A 14,088-nucleotide genomic window follows, 5' to 3' on the forward strand; every position below is an offset into this window, starting at 1 on the left:
GGTTACATTTTACACAGAATTAGTTCAGTATTAATACTTACTTCTTCTGGATCAAAATGGCTCCAGTTTGCTTTGGGACATTAAGTCATCTTACTTTAAAACGCTTATGGTAACTTCCCTCCTGTCCTTGCTCTTTATTTAGTGTTAGAGGGCTAAGTAATACTTCTTGCTTTGGTTTGCATCAGGATTTATCAATGGACTAGTAAGTACTCTAGATACAAAGTTGAATAAATCAGAGTCTGTGTCTTACATAAACTCATGATAATTAACAGAGTCTACAAAATTCAGATGCAGCCAATTGATTATCCAAAGGGTATTATCATTACCTTGCCTTCTGGCATATGCATTAGCTATGTGCTAATAATTAATTCTTCTCTGGCTTATATGTCTTCTCTTATGATGGCAACCCAGAAAGAGAAAGAGCAGTTATTTGGTTATAACTCAACCTTCCTGATCTAAATGAAAGCCAAATTATTATTTCAATGATTAAAAAAAAGTAATTTCTTCTCCACCTCACAAACTTTCTTCAAGCCACATCGTTCAGTCAAGTCAATTACAGATAAATACTCGGCCATTTTTTCTACAGCACTCCATTTTTACAATCTCTCCTTTATATAGACTCTGCCCACAAAATTTGTCAGAGGTTTAAACAGGGCAGATCATGGTTTTAAAAATATTGGTTATCTCCAAAAGTATGTAATAAGTAAACATGGAGTAAATTTAATGCTTTCTTAATATTCACAAAAGTTAAGCAAAAACTTGAACACAGAACCACCATATGACCCAGCAATCATAATTCTAGGCATGTACACAGAAGAAATGAAAGAAGGAACATAAACAGAAACCTGTACACAGATGTTCACTGCAGCACGTTACACAATAGGCAAAAGGTGGAAACAAACCTAATGTCCATCAGCAGATGAATGGATGAACAAAATGTGGTACATACATACAGTGGAGTATTACTCACCATAAAGAGAAATGAAGTCCTGGTGCATGCCACAGCATGGATAATCTTGGAAACATCATGTTGAGGGAAATAAGTTTGTTGCAAAAGGACAAATACTGTATGATCTCACTATACAAAATAAGCAAATATATAGAAACCAAAGATGATTAGTAGTTATCAGGAGTGGAAAAAGGGAGATGAGCGTGAGTTTTTGCTTAGGAGGCATTGAGGTTACGTCAGTGGTGGTGGAATAATTTGGAAAAGGTAGCAGTAATGGCTGTACAACATGAAGAGTGTAATCAATGTCACTGAATCATGAATCATACATGTAGAAATTGTTAAGTTAGCCAATGTTTTGTTGTGTATATTTTCATCACACACACACGCACACACGAAGTTAGGCAAACAAAATCTAATTTTCCCCCAAGGAAGCACTGACATAAAATCAGAAATAGAAATTAGGTCATCATGGATGCAAGATCATTTTAAGAAGTTAAGATTCCAAAGAATTCCAAAGAGCTCTATAGCTTGGGATGACTAACTTGGTCACATAATAAGGGATGTGAGAGTCCACGAGTTTGTGTTCCCAAACATGTTAATCATAGGAAGATTGTCCATTTATTATATTTGTAAGTGTTCAGTGTGTTTTAGAAATCTTAGATTAAATCAGAGGGCATAAAAAAATGAATTCCTTTTACCAATATTATCAATGTCGAGACAATGCCAAAATACTATGCTACTGAACGAAACAAAAAGATTATAGTGATTTGTTTATTGCTTAGATTCCTGCCTTATTTAAAGGAATAATAGGAAGTGCTTTACAATTTTCCAATGCATTGTTAAATTGTTTTAATTATAGTTATTTCATAGATCATTCATGTATGGTAGACCTTAAAATGCAATACATACTTCATTTTCACTTGGAAAGCTTTTCCAAGATAAATTGGCATATTGTCTTTGCCTATTGATATGGCAGATTTGCAGTAACATGTAGCATGACCATAATTCAATCCTGAGATGTACCTGGATGCTTTCTTGTTGATACTGCTTCCAGGTGCTCTCACGGTCACCAAACATTAGGAGGTAGCTGGTCACCCAGTTGGAGCTCCCGTGTTCTCCTTGGGTGGCCACGGCTGTGACCTCTATTCTCTCTCCAAGGTCAATCTACAGCCACTGGTATTTATTTGACACAAGTGGGGACCAACCACCAGTTGCTTTTGGTGTAAATAAGAACAGTAGAAAAATGGTAATGAGAAGGATGGTAAAATCCATGTTAACAAAGTAGCAATGCCTGCAAGATTATGTACTTACCCAGAATTTAACAATTTAAGAAAGCCACACTTTCTAAATCCAGAATGTGTAAGAAGAAAATGTAAAGAAAAACATGAATTGAGTGCTACTGATTGGAACCTAAATTAATTCAGAATCACTGTTGTCACATGAAATAAAGGATAAATGATGAACAGGTGATTTGGTTACACCTGCCAAGCAGTAAATATAAGGCTGACACCTGAAATTTTTGGCCCCATCTCCACCTCATTCTTTCCACAACTATTTAAACTCACAGCAGTCCCTCCTTTCACTGAAGCCTTATAGTAAATAAATCAGTAATTTAATTATATGCTGCCTTGACACATCAGAATTTAAAGTTTATAAGTTGTAATTGAAGCATTGATGGTTCAATGGTAGAATTCTTGCCTTGTATGCAGGAGGCCTGGGTTCAACTCGCAGCCAGTGCACCTCGTGAGCAGCCACCACCTATCCTGGCTCTGATACCTAGAATTGTTACATTTAACCTCTTTGCATGCTTTCCCTTGGCCTTCTGGAAAAGGGTTAGGATAATGGCCTCACAGAAGAGCAATGAGGCTTAGAACTTCCATGGTCATCCTACTGGGATGTCTAGGAGAGCCCTCGGGGAAAGACTCAGTGTTAATATGCTTAGGCTACACCTTTGCTTTTGTTGTGGATCCTATTTAGAAAAGGAACCGCTAAACTGTTGAACCCATCTGAGTAGGGGTTTTAGAGAATTGTTGGTGGTGGTCAGAGAAGAACATGACAGTTCCAAGGAAAATGATATCAGGTAGAGAGAGGCGCCAGCGTTCCCAGCTGAGTACATTTTAGACCTGCTGGCCCCCAGCAGACCTGTGACACATGAGGGAGCCCAGATGAGAGCTGCTGAGCCTGACTCAGACTACAAGAACCCAAACTGCCAACCTTAAAAATTGTAAGTACAGTAAATGCTTGTTATTTTACACCACTCCACTGTGGTGTCATTGTAACACAGCAATTGAAAACTGACACACTATCTGACTTGGCTGTTTCTATCACCAAATAATGAGGAATCTTCTCTTAATCATTTTATTCTCAAGATCATCTGGCATAGCTATTGACATCTAGTAATCTTTGTTGACTCAGTAGATGAATGATACGTATTTGTAAGTGTAAACCTGTACATAAAATCAGGTGTAAAAAAAGCATCTCATTTTTTCTATTTTTTAAAGTAAACTAACTTGTGCCTCCGAGCTCCCTCTTTCCACATTGGTGAAAAATTTAACCTTACTTATTCTTGGGGTACCCCCTACCCAAACTGGTGTGATGATTCCCAAGTCTAATGACCGACCAAGACATTGTAGTAGAGCTTCAGCACTCCCGTTGCCCTCAGCCCCAGTTCACTCAATGCGATCACTCAGTGAGCTGCGAATTTTACAACAGACCCTAAGAGCCATACACTTTAGTCAGCGTCTGCCTTGCTGAGCCCGACTACCTCCTTGAAATGAGGTAGGAAAGGCAGAAAAATATAGGAAGATTGTATATTCAATACAAAGTTTAATAGCACACTCCTAGCCCCTTGGGAGTCACTGGAAATATGACTTAGTCCTTCACCCCTCCACAAAGTGTGTGTTTGCGTCCCCACAGCAGTAGTTGATTTGTGTCCTCCTGTGACCTGCACAGTTAGGTTAAAAATTAAAAGCTGACAGGGAGTCTGGTAACATCTAATAAAATGAAACTTAAATGAAATTTGTTTTTCATATTTATTGACCTCACCGATTGTCTATAGTTTTTGTTACCCTGGCTTCACAGGGAAGAGAAGATTCCTAGGGAGGGAGACAGCATGGAATACCTCCAAAATAATATATATCCTTCCTTGAGGTTATATGATAAGTGTGTTGTTTTGCTTATTTGTCATCTACCTCCTTCACTTAAATGGAAGCCATATGAGTGTGGGAACTTGCATGTTCTGGTTTTCATTGTATCTCTGTTGCCTGGAACTCTACCTGGACCTAGGAAGTGCTCAAAAATATTTATTGAATGAATGAATATTGGTGTCTTACCTCTGATTACTCTTAATTCAGAATTAAACAAAATGAGAAAATAGCTTGCCAACCTTCCTTTACAAACGGACTTCAACACCGAGGAAAACTTTTAGAACGTTTGAAAAAGAGGAATCAATTGTTTCCCCTGTGGTTTCTCAGTTTCCCACCCTTTTTGCTAATAACAAGACTTGGGAAAGGGGGAGCCAGTTTCTCACCAGACTCACGTCTGCCTCTGTGCTGGGCCTGGGAAGTGGTGACGCATGTGTGACCCTGGTGTACCGTGAGGAGCCAGCCTCATGGGAGCCCACCTGCCACGCCAGGGTGTGCAGGCTAACATCACCCCATTAGTGCCGCCTTACTGCCTGCTTTAAGAATGTGTTCATGTGGAAGTCCACTGGATGGAGTTTCTGCAGAGGCCTTGCCAGACGGTTCCATACATTTAGAGTAAACATTTTTCCTTACAGAAATGAACAGTTCAGTCGAGATAACTACTGATGACCTTCCAGACGGACGAACCCTGGTAGTTTACACAGAACCATGCTGTAGAGGTTTGTGTTTAGTGTTTGTTTTTGTATGTTGATGTTGATCTGCTAACAAACTACAAATGTAGCACATGTTTAAAAAAATGAAATTGTAAAAAAAAATAAGATTGACCCTGTGTACTAATCTAATGTATCACACTTCACTTTGCTTTGGAGAGAGGCCTCTTTGTTTATTCCATTTGTGCACACTGAATGTTCAAGCCCTGTCATGCCTCAGCCTGTCTCTGTATTTAAACGCACAAACTCGTTCAAACAAAACTCTTCTCCAATTCAAGCATTACACTACTGCAGTTTTTAAAGTGAGTAAACAGAATACCTAAAATCAGTGTAATTTGTACATTTTCTTGCTCTCAATATTGGAAAAGAGGAGAGCTGGGGGGGCAATTTTAGCATTATGAAAAATTAGCTTTTTAAATAGTTGAAGAGACAGCATAGGTGTTACTTTCTCCTGTCATCAGATGAATGTCCATGACCTAGCTCACGGCATTGCACAATTCCAGCAGTTGCTATTCACATCTTAGTCTATGCAAACGACACTCTCGGGAGTTGTGCAGTGCACAGCCTTCGCAGCTGTATGTGGGGGCCCTACCCACAATGTGTCTAACAAAGTCCTGCCTGTATGAATTTGATTATATCCTCAAATCTACTCTTCAGTGTAAGGTGATTGTTTCTCTTACTTGAGAGAACAGCAGTTTATTACTCAGAGAGTGTAAATGGCTTGTTCAAGGCCACACAATAGTCATTGCAATCTACCAAACTTTCATTTACCTCTGAAGGACTTCCTTTTGTATTTTACGTAGGATAGGTCTACTAGTGACAAACTCGCTTAGCTTTTGCTTGAAGAATACTTTTGCCGTATATAGAATTCTTCTTTAGCAGGGTTAAATGCTATGTCAGAGGTTCTAACACACCAACCATTCCATGGGAGAAAGATGTGGTAGTCTGCTTTTGTAGAGATTACAGCCTTGGAAACACTATGGGAGCAGTTTTACTCTGCCCTGTAAGTTCACTGTAGGGTCGCTATGAGTTGGAATCGACTCAGTGGCAATGGGTTTGAGTTTTTATAGTATTCTCATATAATATTTGTCGTTTTGTAATTGACTTATTTCACTCAGCACAATGCCCTCCAGATTCACCCATGTTGTAAGATGCTTTGCTGATTCATCACTCTTGTTTATGGTTGTGTAGTATTCCGTTGTGTGGAGGTACCATGGTTTGTTTATCCATTAATCTGTTGATGGGCACCTAGGTTGTTTCCATCTTTTCACCACATTTTAAATGAACCAGTTCTTCTTTGGTCTTCCTTATTCATCATTCAGCTTTCACATGCTGGACAATCGCTTTGGTCAGGCACACCTAAATCCTCAAAGTAACATCTTTGCTTTTTAACACTCTGAAGAGGTCTTTTGCAAAATATTTGTCCAGTGCAATACCTCATGTGGTTTCTTGACTGCTGCTTCTGCGGGCATGGATTGTGGATCCAAGTAAAATGAAATCCTTGACAACTTCAGTCTTTCTCTGTTTACCATGATGTCACCTATTGGTCCAATTGTGAGAATTTTTGTTTTCTTTATGTTGAGATGTAATCCATACTGAAGGCTGTGGTCTCTGATCTTCATCAATAAGTGCTTCAAGTCCTCTTCACTTTCAGCAAGCAAGATTCTGTAATTTGCATATCACAGGTTGTTAATGAATATTCCTGCAGTCCTGATGTCTCACTCTTCTTCATGTAGTCCAGCTTCTCAGATTATTTGCTCAGCATACAGATTGAATAAGTACGGTGAAAGGATACAATCCTGACATACACCTATCCGAATTTGAGCCACACAGTATCCCTTTGTCCTGTCTCATGGTCTGTGTACACATGAGCACAATGAACTGTTCTGGAATTCCCATTCTTCACAATGTTATCCATAATTTGTTATGATCCACTCAGTCAGATGGCTTTTCATAGTCAATAAAACACAGGGAAACACCTTTCTGGTATTCTTTGCTTTCAGCCAGGATCCGTCTGACATCAACAATGATATCCCTTGCTCCACGTCCTCTTCTGAATCCAGCTTGAATTTCTGGATGTCGATGTATTGATAAAACCGTTTTGAACGACCTTTAGCAAAATTTTACTTGTGTGTGATATTAATGATATTGTTTTATAATTTTTTGCATTCCATTTGGTCACCTCTCTTTGGAATGGGTGCAAATATGGATCTCTGCCAATCGATTAAAGCTGTCTTCTAAATTTCTTGACACAGACAAGTGAGCGCCTACAGCTCTACATGCGTTTGTTGAAACATCTCAGTTGGCATTCCATCAATTCCTGGAGACTTGTTTTTCACCAGTGCATTCAGTGAAGCTTATACTTCTTCCTTAAGTACCATTGGCTGTTGATCATATGCTACCTCCTGAAATGGTTGAATGTCGACCAGTTCTTTTTGGTGCAGGGCCTCTTTATATTCCTTCCTTTTTTTGAATTAATTGATTTTTTTATTGTGCTTTAAATAACGGTTTCCAGAGCAGATTAGTTTCTCATTAAACAATTAATACACATTGTTTTGTAACATTGGTTGCCAAACCTAAGACATGTCAACACTCTCCCCTTCTCGACCTTGGGTTCCCCATTTCCATTTGTCCGGCTTTCTTGCCCTTCTTGCCTTCACGTCCTTGCCCCTGGGCTGGTGTGCCAATTTAGTCTCATATGCATAGCTGAGCTACCTGTATTATTGTTTGTTTCATGGGTTTGTGTAATCTTTGGCTGAAGGAGGCACTCAGGAGTGACTTCAGTACTGAGTAAAAAGGGTTTCTGGGGGCCATACTCTCGGGGTTTCTCCAGTCTCTGTCAGACCAGTAAATCTGCTCCATTTTTTTGTGAGTTTGAATTTTGTTCTACATTTTTCTCCAGCTCTGTCTGAAACCCTCTTTTTGTGATCTCTGTCAGAGATAGTAGCCATACACCATCTAGTTTTGCTGGACTCACTCTGGTGGAGGCTATGGTAGTTGTGGTCCTTAGTCCTTTGGACTAATCTTTCCCTTGTGTCTTTGGTTTTCTTCATTTTCCCTTGCTCTAGACAAGGTGGGACCAATGGAGTATCTTTGTTGGCCACTCACAAGATTTTAAGACTCAAAAGTAGAATGTAGAACATTTTCTTTATAGTATGACTTATGCCAGTTGACTTAGATGTCCTCTGAGACCATGGTTCCCAGCCCTCAGCCCAGTAATTTGGCCCCTCAGAGAGTTTGGATGTGTCTATGAACCTTTCATCTTGTTTTAGTGCTTCTTGCATCATTCAGTAGTTCGCCCACAAAATTCTTCAGTATTGCAAATTGAAGCTTGAATTTTTTCCTCAGTTTTTTCAGCTTGAGAAATGCTGAGGCTTTTTCTTCCCTTTTGGTTTTCTGACTCTACGTCTTTGCACATTTCATTGTAATACTTTGTCTTCTCAAGTTATTCTTTGAAATCTTCTGTTCAGCTCTTTTACTTCCTTCTTTCCTTTCGCTTTAGCTGCTGTACATTGAAGAGCAAGTCAAAGTCTCGTCTAGTATCCACTTTGCTCTTTTCTTTCTTTCCTGTCTTTTTAATGACTTTTGCTTTTATCATGTATGATGTCCTGGATGTCATCCCACAACTTGTCTGGTCTTTGGTCATTAGTCTTCAGTGCATCACATCTATTCTTGAGATGGTCTCTATATTCAGGTTTGATATACTCAAGGTCATACTTTGGCTCTCTTGGACTTGTTTAAATTTTCTACAGCTTCAACTTGAACTTGCATATGAGCAATTGATGGACTGTTCCGCAGTCAGTCCCTTGCCTTGTTCTGACTAACAATATGGAACTTCTCCATCATCTCTTTTCATAGATTTGATTCCTATGTATTTCATCTGGAATGGTCCACGTGTATTGTCACTGTTTATGTTATTGAAGAAAGGGATTTGCAGTGAAGAAGTTGTTGGTCTTGCAAAATTCTATCATGCGATCCCCAGGGTCGATTCTATCACCAATGGCATATTTTCCAACTACTGATCCCTCTTCTTTGTTTTCAACTTCCACATTCCAATTACCAGTGCGTCTCGATTGGTCAGTGCATCATGTGTGATCAATTTCAAACTGCAGAAGTTGGTAAAAATCTTCAGTTTCTTCATCTGTGGCATTCATGGTTGATGCATAAATTTGAATAATAGTCATACTAACTAGTCTTCTTGCAGGTGTATGAATATTATCCTATCACTGACAGCATTGTACTTAAGGGTAGATCTTGAAATGTGCTTTTTATTGATGAATGCAATGCCATTCTTCTTTAATTTCTAAATTCTGGCATAGTAGATTATATGATTGTCTGATTAAAAATGTCCAATACCCGTCCATTTCAGCTCATTTATGCCTAGGATATCTATCTTCAAGCATTCCATTTCATTTTTGATAACTTCCAATTTTCCTAGATTCATGCTTCATTCATTCCACATTCCGAGTACGAATGGATTTTTGCAACTATTTCTTCTCATTTTAAGTTGTGCCATATCAGCAAATGAAGGTCCCAAAAGATTTACTCATCCCATGTCGTTCAGGAGGATGGAGGAGCAGCTCTTCCCCATTCGTATTTTGAATGCTTTCCAACCTAAGGGGCTCATCCTCCAGCACTATATCAATGTTCCGCTGCTATTCATTAAATTTTCACTGGCCAGTTTTTTTAGAAGTAGATCGCTAGGTCCTTCTTCCTAGTCTGTCTTAGTCTGAAGCTCCACTCATACCTGTCCACCATGGGTGACCCTGCTGGTATGTGAAATACTGGTGGCATAGCTTCCAACAACACAGCAATATGCAAGCCACCACAGTACAAAAAACAGACAAGGGGTGGGAGTTAAAAATTAGAAGAACCCAAAAGATAGTGTTACTGCCATGTCTACCGACTTAGAGGAACCATGAGAAATTATCAAGTTAAGAATGATTCAGAGAAAAATGTGGGTAGAGCATGACCTAATTTCTATAAAAGCAAACAAACCAACACATCTACATGTGTACCCATGACGATACATATGTGTCCTAGCAAAAAGAAATGTATGAAAGGGTACACATGTGTCTCTGAACATTGGACACCTTGAGGGAGCAGTTGAAATTTACATATGTGAGGATGGCTGTTATTATTACTTCTGTGTACAAATCTCTATTGGTAAATGTGTTATAATAAGAATGTAAGACCTTTTAACGTTGAAAAACATCACACACACGTATGTATATATTTAAAACATTTTTGTTGGCTATTTTATATTGGAGTCTTAGTTATCTAGTACTATTATGACAGAAATACCACTAGTCGATGGCTTTAACAAAGACAAATTTATTGTCTCACAGTTTAAGAATCTAGAAGTCCAAATTCAGGGCACTAGCTCTAGTTTCTCTTTGTCGGCTGTACAGGAGGGTCCTTGTTATCAGTTTTCCCCTGGTGTAGGAGCTTCTCAGCACAGGGATCCCTGGTCCAAAGGACGTGCTCCGCTCCCAGCCCTTCTTTCTTGGTGGTATGAGGTTCCCTCTCCTCTCTGCTCAGTTCTCTCTTTTATATCTCAAAAGAGATTGACTCTAGATACAACCTAATCCTGTAAATTGTGTGCTGCTTCATTAACAGAACTGCCTCTTATCCTGCCTTATTAACATCATAGAGGTAGGATTTACAACACATAGGTAATTACATCAGATCACAGATTGGAGGACAACAACACAATACTGGGAATCATGGCCTAGCCAAGTTGACACACATTTTGGGGAGACACAATTCAATCCATAACAATAGGGAAAATACTATCTTCAATGCCAGATTCAGAGAATTTCATCACTGGATGAAGAGCAAACCATGAGATTGAACAAGTGTCACACCCAGCGAATTTCTTGCTTGTTTTTGGAACTAATGACCTCTTCTCATCTCTATACTTGGAAATGGCCAAAACGAATTCTGTGAGGATTCTTTCAGTCATTGCTGAAACATCTACTGCATATACATGTATACAGGTAAGGAAGAATGCTGGACAGCACGTGCAACTCATTGAGTAATACGTAGACCATTAGACTACTATTCTCTTTCTCTGATATGCCACTACCACCTTCCTCCCCTCGTTGATCTACTGGAAACCCATGCTTGTGTATTCTAGGTCTTTTTTCAGGATTGAATTTGCAGGAAGTTAACAGGGAAGATGTATGTTTTAAAGATAAAAAGATTTTGGCCACAGGGTCTTTAGACTGTTGGACCACACAGCCAGCCTCTGTGCATGGTAGGAATTCACAATCCCTTCCACTCAGTACCTCTAAGCATCACGGGTTTTCAGTTTCATTATCAGGAGACTGCAGAATTCACCCCTCTTCAGAACACTTGCTGTCCTCTGCTTCTACCTGTCACTCGCCAAGACACATTCATGATCACTCTGAGAAATACAAACAGGGAAGCCTGTGGATGGAGGTGCCTGTCCTGAATGCTCTGTCCTCCTTTCCTTGCCCCAGAGAGCTTCCCTGTGCCACTTGGGTTCTCTTCTCCCAAGGTGGACATACCTCTGGCATCTCCAGAGCTTCCCAGGCCCTGGGACTTGATATTGTGGATGGTTCTTGGGCTTTCTGGCCCACTTTGGAATCTGGGCCTCAATATGCCCCCTTCATATCCTCACCTTTGGTTATCTGTGTTCTGGCTGTCTTCCCCAGGTTTAGGAGGCCTTGCTCCTTTCATCTCGGTCAGGCTTTTCTACTCCAGTTCTCTGATCTCAGGACAGATCAGTTTAGACCACAGAAAAGAGTGAGACCAAGCAAATGGCACTGGTATGTATGGAGGCTGCTGGGAAGGGCACTGACTCTTATTGGTTTAGGGTTTCATGCTCACTGCTCACCTTTGGGAAGTTTTCCCCCATACCCTGGCATCTCTCTGGTTCCTTCTACTGCAGTGAACTCAGTGACATCTCTCTTGGAGTTATCTTTGCAGAGGCCCTTTCTCAGACTTACATGTCCCACTGAAATCCCATTTCTCTTTCCCTACTTACATTGTGCTCACCCTCACCGTCCTTAGACCTCATCTCCAGATGAAACCTGTCCTCTCCTGGGCCCAGGGAGCTTCTGAGCAGAACTGGTGTCTTAGTTCAGCTATCCTGAAGCTTATTCCATCCTGGTGCCCTTGGGGCTGGATCTCTCCATGCAGTAGAGGGGGGGCATGGTAGGTGGAATGGACTGAAAGGATGGATCTTCCACATGAGTTAAATTCAAGAAAACTAAATGGAGTTCTTTCCTGAAGGGTCCATATTTAAAGCCCAAACACTCTGCTCATCCCAGTCTGAGAGTCCTAGAGGGTCTTCAGGTGCTTCCTCCTTTGGCCTTGAGGACACCCCAACACTGTCTACAGCCAGGTCTCCCACATCTGCAACAGCACCAGTAGGTGGTGTAGCCTCTTCAGCTGCCTGTCTCTGCTCCTCCAGATGCTCCTGGAGGTGACCAACTCTTCTTGCCAGGACTCCAGAATGCTGACCAGGGACTTGGTGTTGACTAGACTGGGGGCAGAGCAGATGGAGCTCACTTTCTTTGAGAACTCAGCCTCAAGACCGAAGGTCTCATGCCCACAGGGGCATGAGATGTTTTGGTCTGCCAGACCACGGCCACCCCTTTGAATTTACATAGTTGGGTTAAATACACACACGTGTCCCATTGCTTCTCTGAAGTTGCTCAATGAGTGAGAAACTCTGCTCAGTGGAAATTGAGGAAAAAGACCCCTTTGATTCTTAAAGAGTCTTCCTGGGCTGGGAGCTTGGGCTTTTGCTTCTGATATTCTAGCCTAAGTGGCATTTTCCTCTTGGATTGAGATGTATGAGAAAAAAAAAACTAACGAACAAACTCGTTGCCATGAAGTCAATTCAGACCCATAGTGACCCTATAGATAATAAAGCATTAATTTATATGAGCCCTCTGGGCACTGGGTCTTCAACTATGACCTAAGGCTCTGGTCTCAGGGATCCCTGGAGGCCTCTTCATCACCACCGTCTTCCACTTCTGCAGACCCCATGGTTTCTTTCTTTTTCCAGTGACCCACCATCTTTGGGGACTTTGGGTAATACAGTCTCCTCTGGAAAATTTCAGTGATAGTACGACCTTATAGCAAAAGTCTATAGTTTTTCAAAGAACGATAAAACATTGATAGGTTATATTATAAACAGAGGATCTCCACATTTTTTTTTTGTGGCATTTGTTGAATGTCAAATGAATTTGCTCCTTTGGAACATGGAAATTACCTCATTTCTCTGAACCTTCATAATAATACATGACTTTTCTTGAAGATATTTTCTATGAAAGTGATTTTCTTAGTAAATTTACAATGTAAACAGTGAAATGGGAGAAATGGTTACCTCTCTTTTAACCTCTTTTCAACCTCCTTTTAAGGGAAGGCTTTTTATAGAAGGAATTATAGTTAAAGACAGAGAATAATTTAAAGACAGAGAATGTGTATCTAAAGCTTCTCCTGTATCCTTAACCAATCAACCGCAGGAAATTAAAATTGCCTTTCTCTGAACAGAAGGCCCTTAAAAAATCCAAAACCAAACCTTTGGCTGTCAAGTCGATTCTGACTCACAGTGACCCTATAGGACAAAGTAGAACTGCCTCATAGGCTTTCCAAGGAGCCGCTGGTGGATTTGAACTGCCAACCATTTGGTTAGCAGCCATAGCTCTTAACCACTGCACCACTAGGCCTCCTTAATATGTCACGATTAGAAGGACTCCTTCAGGACGAGGCAGAAACAGATGTCCGTATCTGAGAGCCTTGATGGCACAGACCTCAGCGGCCAGGACACAACCACCTCACCTGAGTGTATCTGGGTGGGTTGTATATATCGACATGAGGATCTGTATTTTTCTGAATATGAGGGAAGGATTGTTGAGTTAAGGAAGAAAGAGATGGAAGCAGTTTGGGAGGGGGGTGAAGACTCCAGTGACAGACAGGAGATGGGACAGGGAACCTCTCAAGACGGTGTTAGAGGCCAATCAGAAAAGCAGGAAGGAACAGAAAGCAGGGCTGGGCCAGTGGAGGGTAGCACAGGGTGGGATGGGGGATATGGGGCAGCATAGATAATGGTAGTGAGGATGACAACAAAACTGGCTTGGGATACAGTGGAAAGTTAGTAATCCTAGACGAAGCTCAGGTTAAGTAATGTATGAAAGTAAAAAATTCTATCCTAGAACGATGAAAAGGAAATCAGGAAATCAGTACCATTTTCAATAGCCCCTAAAAAGATAAAATACTTAGGAATAAATCTGACCAGGGATGTAAAAGA

At 40.5% G+C, this 14,088-nt stretch overlaps 1 non-coding gene across 1 annotated transcript; it reads left to right on the top strand.

Annotated features, from left to right (window-relative positions):
- Positions 1-2,617: 2,617 nt before the first annotated feature.
- On the top strand, positions 2,618-2,688 carry TRNAT-UGU (transfer RNA threonine (anticodon UGU)). Its single transcript has one exon. It is a non-coding gene; the product is annotated as a tRNA-Thr (tRNA).
- Positions 2,689-14,088: the final 11,400 nt, after the last annotated feature.

This window comes from Trichechus manatus, unplaced genomic scaffold, assembly GCF_000243295.1.
Source record: "Trichechus manatus latirostris isolate Lorelei unplaced genomic scaffold, TriManLat1.0 scaffold00035, whole genome shotgun sequence".
Classification (NCBI taxonomy): Eukaryota; Metazoa; Chordata; class Mammalia; order Sirenia; family Trichechidae; genus Trichechus; species Trichechus manatus.